Here is a 13062-nt window from a genome sequence, read left to right on the forward strand (position 1 = left end):
GCGCGCCCACGCGGCTATTTTTTTCCTCGTGATTCCACTTTTCGCGGTTTCTGCTTTCTAATGGTACCACGCGACCATGAGGCAACTGGCCGAGCTGCTGGGAGACTTGGGGTTGTTGGGAGGTACAGTTTTAGGCTGAATTTCAGGGAGAATGCAGTTGATATTGGAAGGTTTCGAGTAGATGGAGATGGATTGTTCTTAGGAGTATCGATTTGGACTGATACCAGTAATTAAACTTATAGTAATTAAACTTAAGGTGGAGCTTTGAAATACTTCCTTTGGAAATTTTAGTTGTGACCATAGGAGGCTTTATGGAGATGTTTGTCTTTTTACGAAACTGAGTTTGATTTAACCCTTCGCGGACGATGATTCTTCGAAACATAGAAAATCTTTAACGTATGAATCTAAATTATATATCAATTGCTTAATTAATATAAAAAGAGGAAACTACGTGCCGATCTCTTTCTGTTCGACTAATTAGATCATTTGTCCACGATTTAGTACTCCAAATCTGAACATTTCATCTCACCGAAATGCCGATATCCATCCGCAAAAGGTTAACAGGTTTAATAGAATATGCCGAAGCTTCTTGTTCTTTGTTTTGGAAGTATGGGGTTGTAGTTATTTGAGGAAGACTGATCTCCAACAGGCTCGCTCAACCTTGGACTGGATATGTCTGTAACAGAGTCAAGGTTGTGACATTTTCAAGAGACTAATTGGTCTTGAGAATTATTGTGGACTCGACATTGGTCATTTTTGATGCACATTAATCCGGAACTGTCCTTGATACAGTCAAGGTCGGCAAGCTCTTTTTAGAGTGATCAATTTGGGTGAGATTCCGGTGACTTTGATCTTGAATGCATTTGGTGAACGTTCCAGGTAAAGGTCAAATGTAATAATGCAGATGAAAATGATGTTTAGATGTCGAAGTTGAAGACGAACAGAATTATTAGATGCCCTTGTAAAAGAGAAGGAAAGAAATATTTATTATTCATCAACTTTTTACAATTTATTTGTATTATGTTTCAGCACAAATGAATCATACCGCTTTACCCGTAAGGGAAAATACAAATAGCGGCAAGAATCACTTGTTGCATGGCAGTCACGAATTGACAGGTGGTGCCATCCGTGGAAAAACACTCAAACTGATAGGCGAACATTACCGACAGGGAAGTGCCGATAGAAAACTACTGCCATCTATGGATGTACTCGAGAAACTACTCGCAAAATAATACTCGGTGTTCAATACTAGGTGGCGCCGTTATATTTTGCCATTATACCAAGAATTAATAACACTGTGGAACAAATTTTGACCTATGTTAGTTTTTGCAATAGCCACTATTTAATTCTTATAGAGTTCCTTATCCTAAGGGGGGTTCCTCTTCAGAAATGTCTGCAGAATCCAATGGTACACAGCAAATTCGTGCTGGCCAACCCACTTTTCGTAGAAATGTAACAGAAGTGCATACAAACTACGCGCATCTACCTTTTTTTAAACTTTGATCACCGTTTACAAACATTTAATGATACGCAAAATTCAAAATTCTTCTAGCTACGTAATCGGGCAAGTCTCCTTTATTTTTTGCGACACATTTTAACTGCCTATTGCGTTTAGTTCTCACGTAACACTTGGTTTTTTGAAAAATTCGAGCATTTTTACAAAATCCCAGTTTTTTCGAAAACTGGACCTGACCCAGCAATTTGGTTTTCGGATTCGTATTTAGGGTAAGGAACTCTATAAGAATTACATAGTGGCTATTGCAAAAACTAACATAGGTCAAAATTTGTTCCACAGTGTAATTAATATTTTAGGAATAAAAATAAAGAAAGGCTGTCAGTATATTCGTGAAGAAATTACTCATAATGAACAATAGATACGTCTAGGAATAAAAATCGTTGTTGCTTATTACTATAACAAGAATTAACCGTTCGCGGACGAATGCCGACATTTTGGATGAAATTTTCATATTTAGAATACTAAGTTGCAAACGAATGATTTGATTACTTGAATAGCAAGTGATCAGTGTATAGTTTCCTTTTTTTCTATTGTTTAAGCATTCGATGTGTAATTTAGCTTCATATGTTGCTAGCTTTGTGTATTTTAAAATAGGATATTCAAATAGTTTGGTATTTGTGGTGTCATCTATGATTCTATCCTGAAGCTCTTTCTCAATTAGTGCGCAACTTTTCCTAAAAGAGGGCATTACTGTCGTTTGTTGTCGGTAAAATTAGCGTTCCTGTCGGTATACCAGTTTGAGTATGCTACCACGGATGGCGCTATCAGTCAAAAACGAAGATTTTGCTAATTGAATGATTCTTGCCGGTTTTGTACTGCATCTTATGGATAAAACGGTAAGAATCAATCGTACGGGCGTTTAGATGTTTAATTTCATAGTAAATAATTTATTATATATTAATAAAATATGATCGCAACTAATGGAAATGTTTTGCATGTTTTGTTTATTCTAGTCAGTTATAATTTGAAATTTCTTCAAATGCCACTGTTCCTAGTGCCCCAGTCGTAATGCAAAAGAAACTAAAAAAGTATTCAGGTTCATATAGCATCACCTTAACATTCAAAAAAAGGTAGAGAAATCATTGCTGCAGAAATTTCAAAATAAAGTAGAGTCGCATCTACATTAATTGAAGATTCGCCTGCGGGTCTGACCGATAACTGATATAATCTACTGAAGGGATTCCGGGGTTCGATACCTTCATTTAGCTGGATTAACACGTTCACTACCAGCGTCACATATTTGTAACGGTCGAAATCCTATATTTTACATAATGAAAATGAAATTAATCCTACAGGTATTGTTATTAGAAATTATAATCTGCACCATTATATTTAGGAATTTAATGACTCGTTTCAGTTTCATTTTTCTAATATTTTGTTTAGAAGATTTATTTGATTGAAGAAAATATTATAATCGAGGAGACCGTCACTGAAATAAACGCTGGTAGCGAACTTGTTAAGATGAAACTCAGTAATTCGTACATGTTTTATGTCTTCTGTTAGCTATGTTTGATTAGGATATTTAATCAGGGTAATGGATAAAAACTCCGCATTACACGAGTCGTGGAATGTTTATTTTCAGAAATATCTTACTAAAATTTACGAGGAAACTTTTGATTTGGCAATATGAGGGATTTAATGTCTTCTCGTCATTCACTGATATTTCTTCCGATTTTTACCCATAAGTCGGACATACGTTGATTAATACATATCCGTATTCATGACTTATTAGTATCACAATTTAAGTTGACCAATTCTGCAAAACAGTAATGTAATACTCATCTTCTATACATAGACTACTTCGCGTAAATTTGTATTTATAAAGCTTTGTAAATAAAATCGAAGACAAACGCATAGCTGCCAGTCACATGAAATAAATCGAAATCACAGCCAATTAATATTTATACCAGCGCAATACAAAGGATTATTACGGCGTGTAAACATGTTGACACAATTTTTGAGGTGATTGGTCACGAGATGCAATGATTCAATCATAAACAATTGTCTGAGCTTTTGAGTCTGATTCATTATCTAATTAAACTGCTTCCTAGCTCTATCCTGTGTGCCTATATGTTTTTATTACACGCATTAAACTCTAAATATGACGTTAGCATACCTCTTAAGCGACGCTTGCCAATTTAATAGTGTATCATTCACACGCTGATGAGTCATTAATGTCGCGTAAAGCCGACGATCCGAACAACAAATTAATTTAAACGAGTCACGCCGCTTCGAGTCTCATTTTCGCTTCTCAGACGAAAAGAAAGATAACAATGGCATTGCCGAAGATCACGAGTATGCGGCGTGTGCTCATTTTAAAGCCAGCACCGTGATTTTTATATTCCGAGAACTGGCGAGCGTGTTGCAGTTTTTCTCTGTTCGCCATCAATGTTAAAGCTCGGGTGTTGAACACGAGTCATATCTAATTTGTGACGAGCGTCAAGCCAAATTGACATTGGCAATATCCGATGTTCCGGACCTTGAGGTGAGACCTTCTCCAAGGTGATTTCTGTGTATATTCGTCACGAAAATGTCATTGCTCGTACGGGGTTGCACAAAATAATATTACGCTGATATAATACACAGCGTCCCCTTTTTCACGATCGCCATTAACTTAGGTTCACATTTAACCCTTTGCACTCGACGATATTTTTCGTTACATTCATTAATTTCTGACGAAATATTAACAATATGATTTGCAACTTACATACAGAAACATCTTGCATAAATTATGGGGTAGAATTGCTTTATTTCTGTTTCATGTGTTGATACCTTATTCAACATTTTATGTTGAATTTTTTACATTTATTTTATTTATAATTTTGCTGCAGCCAATCTAGCGGCGACTGATAGTCGCCTCTCGAGTGCAAAGTGTGAATCTGCGAGTATTTAATTTTGCTAAGAAAGTGATCTTCGATAAAATAATAAATGTATTTTATTTATAATTGTAGCAATATAATATTAATGTTATGTTTATATTACATTCATATAAATGAAATATGAAGAATGTCGGGAGGAAATTTTGTGAATTTTTAGCCTGAAATTCCAATCACTTGTGGGAGACGTCGTTGTAAGCGGTGGATCCAAGATTTTCAACCTAAACGACTGAAATAATTAAGATATGCTATGTTAATAGCGTAATTTCTCTTTTTGCGCAATAATCGTTCATTTCTAAGTATATTGTTCAGTTACGAAAAGCTAGAATTATTTGATCTTTTTCTCTATACTTTGCGAAATAAATCTATTTAAGCTCATGGAAAATTGATCGTGCCTTATAAAGGAGGGATTTATCGAATTGGTCACGATGCGAAATTGACTAATGGTCTCGCGTTCGACTCCAGCGCAAATACATCTGTTTAAATACGCAGCAGTGACGTCAGGTGCTCTTTAAATGCACGTCACTGGCCACCGAAATACGATGGACATGATTGATACGATGACGCCACCGGAATACTGAAATATCGAAAGCTTTGTCGACACCGGGAATCGGGATGAACCGTGCGATTCTCGCATTCCTTCGCCTTATTCGGATACTTCGTCGGCTTATAACTATTTAAAGATATCAATTTTCAAAGAATCAGAACCAATAAAGAGAACGATCCAATGGAAGTCTCCCTAGATCACGTCACAATACTTACAAAGACGATATATCTCAACATATTAAGGGGTGAATATCTCTTTCCATTCATATTCAACCCTTTAGAATCTCCGTAATCGAAGATAAAATAATACTCAATTTGAATTCAAATTCGCAACGAACGAATTCCAGTTTATTATAAAAATCTATTAAATATTCATTGTTTTATAATATTCATTCGTGTAAATCTGACATTCTTCCACAACATTTTCTAGGATTAACACTAGATTTACTGACATTTACTGTACAGTTTGTTCTATTGTTCTTAGGAAAATAATTATACGTTCATTTAGATCTTAGAAATTAGAGGTTTAAGAATAAACAAATAGGACACATATTTGCATAACTGCGTTAATAAAAATCGACCGAAACACTTACCAAATAATGCTTATAAAATTCGATATGAGTGAAATTGTCTCGTTCCGTAAATCTAGTGTTAATAAGAATACCACGACGATATTCTGACTATGCGTATTATTGCCGAAATTTATTTAATGTCTATCTATTTTTAAAAGTCTAGCTTTGTCTCTTCAGACTTAGAAACAAATCAGTAAAATATGGGACCAAGTTGGTGTCCGCTGGTGCTACATGTAGGTTTACGAGTGTTTAAAACAAGAAACCGTGTTCGATCGCGACTACCGCATTTTTGGGTCAAGAAAAACCCATCGACGGTAGCCACGAGTGGTAAACGGATCCTAGCCGGGCAGACAGTTTGGCTTCTGGTCACCGTGAAACAGGAAAAAGTATTATAACCAGAATCGAGTGGAATAGTTAGCCACGACTGGCAAAGGGGACGGAAGAAAGGTGATCCTCTCGATTTGGCACTCCTCGGTCATTCGCTGCGACCTCCTAGCACGCATATACCGGGTGCTCTGAATGCAACTCTATTTTGGTTGCCGCGACACAGTCCGACCCGGCGATACAGGTAGGGACGAGGTGTATTTATTTTCAATTCGGCCACGGCCAAAGTGTCGTGCACGACGCCGATAGACCCCCATGACGTGTTGCCACACGTGAACTCGTATTCTTAACCGGACGTTGTCTATATTTTCAGCTAGAATAATATGTTACCTATTTTCTCTTCAGACAAATTTCTATCTAAACTATCAAAAATAAAGATATAATTGAATTATGCTGTCTTTTATTTTAACTAACAAGCAAATAGACTTTTTGAGATTTCTCTATGGAAACTGTAAGAGTGTATCTATTGAGACTTGAATTGATTTATCACTCAGTTTGTATGTCGCTTAATTTCTTTAGTAACTTCTCAGAAGTATCTCTTTGGAATAATTGTGAAAGAAGAATTTAGGAATGGGTGATTTTGACATCTCTGTTGTGATGTTAAGAAGTAAGTCGATGAAGGAGCTAAATCGAATCTTGCTGTCTCAATATTTCATTGAGGAACAATCAATATCATTATATCTTCTTCTTAACTTGGTAACATTAATCATTGAGCTAATAAGTTTCTATTTAATACTGAAACTACCAGACGGATCAAATTGACCTATTTTAGAATGTTTAGTTTGCAAGCGTTGAAATTATGACAAGGTTTTCGCGAAAAATTGTAAAATAAATTTGTGTATTTCTACAGATACAACAATAGTGGACATCGTCAAATCTCGAGAAATATATTGTTTTAATTCTTATGAAACTTAGAAATAAGTCACTCCAATCGCTCCGTAGTTTTACCGTTAATTCTCCTTCTTAGAAACGCGTGAACTTGTCGAAATATCCGCAGTCTGTTTATTAATATACCTTGTTAGCGTCAACACTAATGGTTGCATGACTGATGCACTTGTACCTGTTCGAACTGCGTTTTGTTTGTCAGGGATAGACAGACGTTCGATCGAGATCGATGAGTTCTGACAATTTCTCGGTGAGGAACGAATTACAACGGGCAAACTGCGTTGCACAACGGACGAAGATTTCCTGTTGGCTGGCTAACAGCAGCGCACGGCAGTTTGACGCAAGACGGATGACGAAAGTTACTTTCATATAATTCTCTCCACAATTGTTTAAAAATAAGTAAACACGTGCAGATACAGTGAATCCGTTCTGACTTGCGCGGAATCGTTTTCCATCGACCGAAACAATGTCGTTTAAGATAATCACACCTGTTCGGCGCACGAGAACCCGTCCGCTTTATTGCCGGCGGTTCAGTTTTCATCGCGTGACTGAAAATCCTCTCGAGCCGCAACGGACGGCAAGCTTGAAATGAAAATTCCGGATTTACGATTTCCTGTTCAATTTAGTTTCTGCAGTTGCTCCGTTCGTCGCGTTGCCAGATTCTAATACGAATAATTTGACATCGACGTTTAGTCGGAGATTTGCTGCACGATTTTTCTTTCGATCGGAATTTAGTTTTCGGTTAGAAATTTTCTTCGTTCAGATGAAATTGTAGAAATTTTCATTGAAGGTTTCGAAAATGATATTTAACTGGGGAGTAGACACATCAATTTTCTTTCGATCCGAATTTAGTTCTCGGTTAGAAATTTTCTTCGTTCAGATGAAATTGTAGAAATTTTCATTGAAGGTTTCGAAAATGATATTTAACTGGGGAGTAGACACATCAATTTTCTTTCGATCGGAATTTAGTTTTTGATTGGAAATTTCCTTCGTTCGGATGAAATCGTAGAAATTTTCATTGAAGGTTTCGAAAATTATATATAGCTGGAAATTAAACACATTTATCTTTCGATTGGAATTCATTTCTTTGATCTGAAATTTTGTCTATTTTGGTCGGAGAGAATTTAGTAAATGATTATTATAGTTTAGTAAATGAAATTTAATTGAACGTTCGATATGCGAATTTTGTTTGGATCAGAACTTGTTTTTTCTACTGGCAATTTTGTCTATTTGCGTCTGGTAGAACCGTAGAAACCCATGAACGTTCCAACATCCTAATTCTCAGCGCTTGACCCAATTCCCAGCTCTCCGTTTCAAGCCTGTTTCAAATTTAGACGTCTTCGTCTCGCATCACCCACATCCTCGCCATTGCCTGCTACAGGGTGGAGCAATTTTTTTCAACTGCGAATTTCTGGTGTCCTTCAATTGTACTTTATTCACGTTGTTACTATTATTGATTATTTAAGAAGAAACATTTGGTAAGTGTAATGCATCACATGTCAAATTTGGAAATCACTTCATTTTGCACGACATACGAATGATTAATTTTTGTGGAAATGGTGTGCTGACAATAATCTTGTTTAATAAATCAATTAATTAGTTAAGCTTCGTTAAGCACGGTATGACAAATGTAACGTTTAACACTAGAACTCCTTGATTTCATTTTTTTCAGTTATTCAACAGACAACAGATGCTTCTCTGAAAAAGTACTAGGGAAACCGGTTTGGTAATACACAAACTGAATTGCAAACCAACTGAAGTTTCAAAAAGACAATTTAACTGCTTGGTATGTTAGTTTTAGTGTTAAGGTACCCATGGCATCCTCGAAAATATGAAAGTAGTTTTATTATGTCGGAAATAAAGAATTTCACCGAAATTTAATATTATACACTATTGTCGTGACAATGATAAATCTGCAAGGAAAAAGAAACGCGGATTTCTATTGAACTCCAGTTTCAGGAAATCAGCTCACAAAAGTTCGAGTTCGTGTAGAAATCCGCGGACTACATTACAGCGATTTCAAAGGATAAAACACACGCGCCGTTACGGAATAGCCACGACGCAACCGTCCGAATACCTTGTCGAAGATCAAGGCGCAGGCGAAGTTAAAAATCACCGCCGCAGGAAGGCGACGCGTGGGTGCCGGCTGAATTACGAAACCACGATGAATGAGACAGTTAGTTAAAATTGTACCGATGACGAAGAAGATCGCGCTGTGTACCGCGGGATCGCGCGGCGACTGCAGCAAAACAAACAGCGCGGCGACTGCGCTGCTGGATCTAATTTTGCGATCATAATCCTGGAATTAATGCCATTTCTTCGTTGAATTCCGATTCCGTGATCTATCGAAGCTAAATTTGATTCGGTGCCATGAATCATCTTAAATATAGAATCATTTATCACAGCCTGTGGGAGTTTGGAGACTTAGGGTTACCTATCTGAAACAAAATGATTAGTGAGAAGTAGGGACAGTATTATCTACAATGTAAAAAAACTGAATACTTTTAATTATATATATAGGTATGAGTACTTTTAAAAATTACGTAGATACACAAGGGGCTAAACAAATTTTACTATTAGAAAAAATTCATAAAGTGGAGTTAGCCACTTTGACTTGTGACTCAAATTGTAATGACTCAATTGGAAGTGAAACAAAATGACCATTAGATTCATCATTATATTCGTCATTTTATATTTATGTCATCACCTATATTCATACTGTATTTAGATCATCAACTACACTCATACTATGCTCATATTATCAAGCATACTCATACTATACTTATATCATCAACTATACTCATACTGTATTTATATTATCAACTACATTCATACTATGCTCATATTATCAAGCATACTCATACTACACTTATATCATCAACTATACTCATACTACACTTCTCTCATCAATAAGTGAAAGAATGAAAATGTTTTAGGGAATAGTAGAATTTCTATCTAGGTGTCCAGGTTCCGACAGAAGATTGTTCATGCCAGAAGTAGAAACGTCCCAGGGACCTTTGAAATGTGTGAAAATCAATATAAGGCGGACCGTTTGGCCCGTAAAGCTCGTCGGAGGACGCTGATCCCCGGGTAAATTGAAACTTATGAGTTTTCCAACCGGCTAGCCCTCCGGGTTCCTCTTCTTACTTCGGTCCGCCATTCTTCTTCGCCGTTAAGGAGAACCTCGTCTCCTTGGTAACTGATACGCCTTATTAGCTGCTCTCCTCACCTTACGAGCCTCAGGAGGATCATGCGCTCACCGGTCTCTGCTCACCGGTCCTCACTTCTTTGCGCAGTAAACGCGCCACGTCTTTCTTGCCTCTATGTCCCTGCGAGACTCCTTCCGCTGTCCGTTTTCCCGAGCGTTCGCTGCGAATTCTCGTTTTCTCGTATCCTGGAAATGGACGTTTTGCGAATCTCGATTAACCTTTTTCGAGACAACTGGCACACATATTCATAGCGCTACATTTTAACGCGTATTTCACGAATAAGCTTTTTGCGTGTAGTTCTCAAAAGATTTAAACTTCAACCCTTCGTCCTATAATATTGTGTTAAACTCGCGATGAAAATTAGTAATTAAATTTGACAAATTTAAGTACTATTTATTCTTTTTTTAATATAAATGGAATATTTCTTTTCTATTGTCAGTTACTAACGTCTGAAGTAGATCCGAGGAATATAATAATTGTTAAATTAACGGTGAAGGACTTTAGGCACACTTATAAAAGAAATCCTAGAGCAAAGGATTGCATCAACGATCCTAGGAAACTGTTTTCAGTTTACCGAAAATAAATTTTTAGATTACAGACGAATAATTAAAATTTCTTTGTTAGTTATTGGATGCTACAGAATAATTCTAACGCGATGTCTCCTACCTTGTCGTTAAGGACTCTTCGGATACCTATCATTTTCTTGTCTTTTACAAAGGAGTTGTTATTTCTACTTATTCTCATTTATGCAATAATTAAATGATTAACTTTACAGCAACGTCCAAATTTGTTCTGGATCCAAACGAAGACTGCCACGTTCAAAGGCAGCGCATTCAAAGATATTTAAGCGATTTGGGTGGGCCACCGTAAGGTCGCCAAACTCATTCATGAAAATTTCGTGACCACAGGCTATACTGCGGTCCTGTTGGCCATCCCACGGGCCCATAGTCGACGACAATGCTTCGTGTGAATGGACAATGCACGAAAGATACAAATATTTTAGGTAGACACGATTTCACGCGACGACGCCCCCCCTTTGCGAAACGCGACACGGAAACCGTTTCTATGTGCGGGCGCAGCTGAAAAAATTTATTTTCAGCAGGGTTTCGTATCTTTCCTGTATTATTGTTAATAGTAGCATTATACCTGATCAGCGGTATTTTCATTACACATCCACAAAAGAATCACCGTAAATAAAACAGAAATATAACAGATATACATATAAATAAAGTAAACAAAAAAATACCGTACATAATGCAACGTGTAACAAAAATAAATCTTAATCTTCCAAATCTATTGCCCTATTGCTCAAAAGTAAATATTTAAGAAGCCATGTTTTTGAAGATAATGTAGCTATATATAATAAATAGCCGAAAATTTAGGAATTATTGAAACGTTGGACAATTTGAAATGTATATAAATATTTCTGTTCGTAGCCTGTAGGGACGAGGACCAAGATTTTTTTTACCCATAACAGTGGTTCTTCTAATTACTAAAAAAATTTCAATAAATCCAGATTGTTGCAATTACAGAGAACGATCGTGCAATAAAGATTTCGGCCAACGTTTCTATGTTCTTTAGTAGGCGCAACTGAGTACCAGCTGGTCCTCGCAGTCATAAACCAGAATTTGTCAGCGCTCCCTTGGAAGTGTTCCTTTCCAGCGGCGTCGTCGACTTTTGGAACCGACCGAGATTTCGGAAATTTCACGCCCATTACCATTGTCAATGGGCAGATGCCGCGTAACAATGGGGCGCAAGTCACTCGCACCTTTAGCCGCATTTGTCTAAGTCGACCTTAATATGTCTGACACTCCGAACGAAGGTGTTGCCCTCAAGATGTTCCATGCTATTCAACCCCCAAATGATATATTGGATCTTCGGTCATATTCTGCGGACAGCTATTGAATCTTTCAGGAGGAACTGTTGCAGGAAGCTCGTTGGTACTCTGTGGTAGAATTTACAATATTTTGTACAATGATTCATAGATTCCTTCATAATAATTAACCTCTTGCACTCCGTTGTCGCTGCTGCGGCATCTAGGAACAATTTTATTTTCTACAAATGGTGGCCGATACTTCGACACATGCTTATTGCAATCAATCTAGCGACCGAGCTGCCTCTTTTAACATATTCCTAACCCTGGGAAGGAAATAATAGTTGTGAAAAAATGCATTTTTTGCTGGCGCCACTGTAAATACTCCCGGAGTAGCTGTTAGCTCATAATAGAAATGACTTGGGGTTGTTCAGAGGTCGTATGAGAAATTGCTCGGAGTGCAAAGGGTTACAATTATTTTTAAGCTTGAACTTCAGCATATTCTATGTCTTCTCCACTCTTTATCTTTGCAAACAGTCTATTACCTGTTCGAAAAGAGATTACTAGCTTGTTGTAATCTAACGATCTAATGATCTAACAAGAGACACGTTTCACAAGTTCAAAACGTATAACAAAGAGTTCAATTATAACATTTTAACTTGCAATTGAATTCAACGTTTCTCATATACTTTGAACTTCTCAAGCTTGTCACTCGTGAAACAGTTTGTTATTATAATATTATATATTGAACATTGTATAACGTATCGATGTGTGAAACATTGAAATAAAATAGTTTTCTTCCTCGATTTATGTGCGATGTCAAAAAATGTCGTCTGTGCTCGTTAGAAAATATTGAGTATTTCCAGTGAAAAACTTCTGGAGTGCAAAGGGTTAACACTCATCAACAAGCAAGCTAAACACCTTAACACTAGAACTAAAACCGTCTTTTTAAAATGTCTTTATGAAAGCTAAAAGCGTGAATTTATTAAGATGTCAATTGACTTATATTTCAGTTTAGGTATTACTTAATCAGCTTCTTTAGTCATTTTTCAAAGAGGTATTTGTATCTTTTCAGTATTCATAAAAACAAAAATCAAGGGTCATTGTGATCCATCTGGTAGTTCTAACGTTAATAGCAGTTTAGCTACCTTCCTTTATTACCTGTTTCATCAAATTCAACCGCGAAAGTACCAACTTCACACGTACAATCCAAAAAGCACCCCCGATTTCAAGTTCCTCTAATAGAGATTTACGTATCGCT

At 36.8% G+C, this 13062-nt stretch overlaps 4 long non-coding RNA genes across 5 annotated transcripts; 2 read left to right on the top strand and 2 right to left on the bottom strand.

The window, feature by feature from the left end:
- The first annotated feature begins 150 nt into the window (after window positions 1-150).
- LOC143174349 (uncharacterized) lies at window positions 151-1548 on the top strand. 2 transcript variants are annotated; one of them, XR_012998191.1, is made up of 3 exons: window positions 151-556; window positions 650-879; window positions 1030-1548. It is a non-coding gene; the product is annotated as an uncharacterized LOC143174349 (long non-coding RNA). The 2 variants fall into 2 exon arrangements; XR_012998190.1 differs by having other exon boundaries at window positions 151-396; window positions 502-879.
- A 1520-nt stretch (window positions 1549-3068) lies between these two features.
- LOC143174350 (uncharacterized) lies at window positions 3069-4839 on the bottom strand. Its single transcript, XR_012998192.1, has 3 exons — window positions 4788-4839; window positions 3633-4621; window positions 3069-3272 (listed from the first exon to the last, which is right to left on the bottom strand). It is a non-coding gene; the product is annotated as an uncharacterized LOC143174350 (long non-coding RNA).
- Window positions 4840-7615: 2776 nt separating this feature from the next.
- On the top strand, window positions 7616-10268 carry LOC143174351 (uncharacterized). Its single transcript, XR_012998193.1, has 3 exons — window positions 7616-8257; window positions 8452-8565; window positions 8733-10268. It is a non-coding gene; the product is annotated as an uncharacterized LOC143174351 (long non-coding RNA).
- On the bottom strand, window positions 9115-10798 carry LOC143174352 (uncharacterized). Its single transcript, XR_012998194.1, has 3 exons — window positions 10655-10798; window positions 9310-10173; window positions 9115-9217 (listed from the first exon to the last, which is right to left on the bottom strand). It is a non-coding gene; the product is annotated as an uncharacterized LOC143174352 (long non-coding RNA).
- Window positions 10799-13062: the final 2264 nt, after the last annotated feature.

Source organism: Nomia melanderi, chromosome 3 (genome assembly GCF_051020985.1).
Source record: "Nomia melanderi isolate GNS246 chromosome 3, iyNomMela1, whole genome shotgun sequence".
Lineage (NCBI taxonomy): Eukaryota > Metazoa > Arthropoda > Insecta > Hymenoptera > Halictidae > Nomia > Nomia melanderi.